This window comes from Musca vetustissima, unplaced genomic scaffold (assembly GCF_032173495.1).
Source record: "Musca vetustissima isolate MV318-11 ecotype Yass unplaced genomic scaffold, APGP_CSIRO_Mvet_v1 utg8445, whole genome shotgun sequence".
NCBI lineage: Eukaryota > Metazoa > Arthropoda > Insecta > Diptera > Muscidae > Musca > Musca vetustissima.
Window position 1 is genome coordinate 158611 of NW_026881887.1, and position 6006 is coordinate 164616.

The following is a 6006-nucleotide window of genomic DNA, read 5'->3' on the forward strand; positions in this document are numbered from 1 at the left end:
GATTCTTTTTTAATTTGGAAGTCCCAAGTCGAGTTTATCGACCTAAGTCCTGACAATTACATTAGTCAATTTTTAAATTCTTCAATTCTGTAGTTTCTAGGTGAGAGAGTTGACGGGAATGACAACCATAACCATTGGGCTGATGTGAGCATCTCAATAACCGGGTACATTAATACCCTTTTTTTGATTAAAAATGCAGTAAAATTTTCAATATTGGATATATTTAGATCAAATTTTATAGAATAATTCTCGAGGTGTTCTTACTCATAATTGATAAAAAATATATATGGGTATGTTTTGGAACTCACGGTGTGAAAAATATTGTGAATGGGGAAACATATCAAAGACCAACCTGTGCACTCTTTTAGATACCTCCCCCACCCTGTTGATCAAATAAAAAACGGCTGGTATATCCAATTTGATCCGAAATTTTAACATGGTAATATTTTTACCAACCCTAGATCAAGTCCGAAAATGGGAACAATCGGTCAACTCCTTTAGGCACTTGATCAAATCGTAATACTTTTGCCAAGCCTAGATCAAGCCCCCCACAAAGGGTCAAATTTTTAAAAATTCGTTAGTCAAATATAAAAGGAATGAAATGACCGATTCGATTCAAACAACCTAATTCGTAATATTTTTACCAAACTTATATTGAGTCCGAAGATGGGACCCATAGATCAACTCCTTCTGGCATCTCTTATAATTTGTAAACAAATGGAATTCCCAATTTAATCCAAAAATACACATCGTAATATTTTTCTGGGAGATCTCCACTATTCGAATTTTAGATGACGCGACCACAGTTTGCAGATAGTAGAAAGCTGCCACTGCTGTACTTTTTAAATAAACAGTCGCAGACAGTAAGTGTTTTCAAAGGATTAAGTCCGAAGATGGGATCCATAGATCTACACCTTCTGATACCTCTCATCATTTCGAAAACTTGTAAATCCAATATCAAGCGAATGTAATGTGAATTCTATCGGACGCGACCACAGTTTGTGGATAGTAGAAAGCCCAATCCCATTTTTTTCAAGTGTCAATGATCATATGGTCCGACGACGCGAAGTGTTTTTGGCGCCCCTATAATTAACAAGTCTTAGGGGTTGTTAGCCGTCTACCCTAAAGGATGACTACCTAACGCTGGGGTGTTATGTGAATTCGTACCCGACTTTATTCGAATACAGTCGGGTACGAGCCGGTATCTGGGCAGCATCGCCGGCGGCGGGATCAGTGAGAATTTTTTATAGACCACCTAAGATTATTCCTCTGATGGTTTTCTCTATACTTAATTATATTCCAAAGAAGAAAATCATTTAAGGGGACCCCCCATTCTCGGGGTCATTTTTTTTTGATATAATTCGAATCTACACTAATTAATGAATGTCCCTACAAAATTTCAAGTGAAAATCTCAAGAACTCTTGAAGAACTACTAGGATAAAGCCAATCGGTGAAGATCCTCATTATATTTTAACTTGGTTTTTGGTAAAAAAATCGGTGATTTTCAAAAATATTTTTTCAAAGGTCCGCATTTTTGTTAAATTTAGAGCGAAGTCAAAAATCCTAGTTCATACTGTTCACTTCGAGGAGTATTAGGTTTAGTTACAAAGTCCTTGCAATTCATCTACAAATCAATGTCTATGAATGTCTACACTAATTCTGGCAAACTGATCTTCATGCACAGTTGATAACTTAGATTGTCTGCGGTTTCTTTAAATTTTTATTTGCGGCAATTACTATGTCTAAAACCAAACAAGTCAATTGTTGATGTTTGATTTTCCTGGGGTAATGTTCGAAAACTAGTAGTGTCGTCCTAAAACTATTCTATAGACAGAGGAAATTTTATGAGCATAAACCTATTGAAAACCTACTAAAGATATTTAGACAGAAAGATTTCGTCGGGTCTTCTATAAATATAAGCACATAAAGGATGAGTATTTCGTGGGTCGTAAAGCCGTCATAGAAAACAATTCTGCTGGAGAACAGGAAATTTACATTAACATATATTCAAATTGATGTGGTAATTCTAAAAATCTGACTTTATATTGCGACAAAAATATGGGTTCAAACTACCATGTTAGCTTATTTTTCACGTTCTATTTCAAACATTAAGCTTCCAAAATGTCATGCATTTCCATGACACTAATTCTAAAACCAATTATTAAGATTTTGAAGTCTGAATTGGAAAAATATTTTTTTTTTCATGATCACAGGCTGCGGCAAAAAATTTAGACTGTTTTAAAATTAAAAAGCGAAGTCTGCACTAGGTTCAATCAAAAATCAATTTGTTCTTTTTTGTTTTAAAATATGTGTATTATATTATATTTATAAAAGTAGGATTTATATTAACATTTAAATTTGTTTAAAACTTATAAATAACTAAAAAAACGATACAAAAGTATTTATATATATATCTGTATATACGAGTGTGTGGCGAAAGATCGAGTAGTATTCGTAAAAAATAAAAGGAAATAAATTAAAAAACATACATTACCGAAACAATACAAATAATTTTTTTTTCAAAAGGAATTCATTAAAGAGGGAGAGAGAGAGTGAGACAAGCTGCCAGGAAATGTTAAAATTAATTGGTGATATATGTTTTGTTTTATATTGTATATATAGTTAATTTTTATATATTTATATGTTTTGTGAATCTTACAACTTAAATACTGGTACTGTATTTTTCATATTTTTGTATATATAGTTAAAAAAATGTGTGTAGTTTGTTGTTTTATATTAATAATGATAATAACTATAGTAATAATGCAACTATATATAATAATAATATTATTTTATATATATTTATATTCTGTGTGTGTATTGATGTGCTCTTATGATGCATTGTTTTTTGTGTGTGAGTGTAAAATGATTTCAGTTTTGTGTTTACGTTAAAAAATAATATTTATATTAATTGTGTTTTTTTTATTTCTTATACATTGTTTTGTTCTTTCTTGTTCATTGTTTGTGTTTTTCTTTTAATTTTAAGAATGTAAGTTTCTTGTGTGTGTGTGTTTTTTGTGTAACTAAAAACTAAGTACAACAAATACAAATATTTATAAATTACAAAGTACATTATGTTGTTGTTTTTTAATGTTTTATATATTGTGATTATTCTGTTTACTTTATTATATACTTTTTTATAATACGAATTTTGTTTTGTTCTGTTTTCTTTTTTATTTCATTTTTGTTCTTTCATTATTTAAGCCTTTCCTTTTTAAAGAAAGCCTATATTTTAATTTAGTTTTTTTTGCATTTTTATTTTTTTTTGTGTTTTGTTTTTAATATATCTAATATATAAAAAGAAAATACTGTTTAGTTAGTTCATATATATATATATTTTACTTTTGCGAAAAAATACAAAAAAATTAATAATAATACAAAATAGTTGTGTAGCAGTTAGTGTATAAAAATAAATTCTTAAAACCATAACTTAAAACAAAATAATTTAAGTTAAAAAATAAAATACATTTATATTTTGTTTTGTTTCTGTTTTTTTAGTAATGAGTATACGTTTTTTAACTGAAATAAATTTCAGTATATCTTTTTATTTATTTTTTTAATTAAAATTTGTGGAAATTATGTGTATGTATATGTTGGTTACTGCTTTGTTCTTTTTTTCCTTTGCTGGCAATTTTGTACGATTTTTATTATTGCAAGGATTTTTATAAAGTTACATTTTTAGTTTTAAATTAAAATGCTGTTGGTCCTATGGCCCGGATTTTAAATAATTCGTTTATTAGATTACCGTATTTACTGCAGAAAAGATAAAAAATTCAGGGGAATGTTTTGGATATTTGCCAATATAAGATATATATATATATATATATATATAAAAATGGGATGCAAGCATATAATATTGAAAATAGTATATAATACAATATATATGAAAATTATTGTTTTTGATTCTCAAATTCTTGATTGTGAAACATGAAGTTTATAAGAAATTATTAATTTATAATAAATTAATTAATTTATATTTCTAAGCCCTTAAATTTATAGTATCTATCTGTTAGCTAAATTAATTGATGTACGAATTCAAGAAAGGTAGAAAAGATAAATGCCTATTACACGATTTTTTACCTTATTTTTCGTTTTTCTATAAAAAGAGTTTCTGATGTTCTATGAAAGATTCCCCTGGGATCTTTATGTAGTTATTTCCATGAAAGTAGAACTTGTAGACATCTATGGATTCTCTGTAGTTCAATGGAAGCGGGTCGATGGTCTTCTGTAAAACAAGTTCTCATAGTGGCCTTTTGTTGAATGCCTTTCGGTCTTCCATAAAACCTCTACATTTATTCAAAAAAAACTATTTATATTTATTTTTTCAGAAAGCTTTTGGGTTTTGTAAAACCTTAAAATCCTCTGGAAAAATAGGAATATATAACATGACTCAGTATAAAACCATTTTTTTAATGAAGTGTTCGGAGGAAATAATAGTCAAAAAGGGCAAAAATTATTGACCCGAAAATTTTTATTTGGAGGCAGACAATAATATCATGTTTAGTACAAAAACTTCGTAGAGAAGAAATAGTTTTGAATATCTTCGCATAGTCCAAAGATAATGAGAATAAATCGGTCCATGAATACGACGAAACAATTACTCCCCAAATTAGCCAACATATTAGCAAATGGGGCAGACGATAGCAAATTTCTGTTTCCAAAAAAAAACTATGGTATTTAAAGTAATGGAATTCTAAAGGAATTTAATATGAAAGTACAAAAAGTTTTTCCTAGAACAGGAATATATTTTCAAAATTGAAATCGAAACTGGTTTTTATAATAGGAAAATCTAGACAATAATCGTCGTGTGTTTTAAATGATCACTTGGGAACAAAACACGACAATTAATTCACAATTTATGAAAAAAATATCTGAAAAAAATATTTATTCTCAGATTAATTTTCATTCTTTTAATAGTTGAAATCCTCTAGAATTTTCGCTTAATTTTTGTTGAAATTTTTGGGTATCCCATGTTCGAATAAATATATAATAATATAACAAATCAAATCAATACACAATTTTAAATAATACAAATAATTGTTAACCATGTGTGCATGCAATTTGTTATTTCATATTTTACAAAAATGTATTTTATAACTAAATATCCAAAATATTCCCGATTTTATTTATAAGACTGATTTACTGATTTACTTTAAAAATCAATGCCACAGACCAACATGATGCACCATATTTCATACGACCGTTAATACAAGTTAACTTTTGGGAGGGATTTTCGAATCAATTTTCAGATTTTAATAGCGGTCATAGAAAAATAGAACAGCCAACGTAGGCTTTATTGTTCAAAAATTGTATTAATTTACCCTTTAAAATCCAATCCATAACAAAAAACATGTAATTACGGCACATAATTATTTTGTAAAACAAAAAAATCTCTAAGATGTTTTCTTGTGTTTCGTAATTTTTTATAACAAAAATATTCTGCAAGCCTTTTTTCTTGTGTTTTTGTTAAAATCCAATTATTATTAATTTTTTTTTCTTCAGCCGATTGTAAATGTATGTATTTTGGTGTTTTATAGTTATAGATGTGAGCTTGTTGTGTTTTTATGCATCTCTTTTTAAATACATTTCCTTTTCTGTTTCCTGTTCAAGCATTTTTTTCTTTTATTATCAATAAGATTTTGAAATATTAGTTCTAAAAAATTTTACGCGGGAAGAGTTTTTTCTTTTGGGATGTGTGTGTATGTGAAAGAGTTTCTTTTTAGCTTTCTCTTACGTTCCACTTGTTATTTATTTATTTATTTCGTTAATATTTATAATTATGTCACTATATATAGAGATAATATGATAAATTAATTTACTTATCTGTGTGTGTGTTGGATTTTTTGTTGTAAACAAAAAATAAAATTAAATAAAATGTTTTACATTTCATTGTTTTACAGTATTAATGTATGTGTATGCATGTATGTATTATTGTGTGGGGATAGTATTCAATTCAGCTTCGTCCTTAGCCATTAAGTTTGTTTCTTCTTCATCATCTTTTTCAC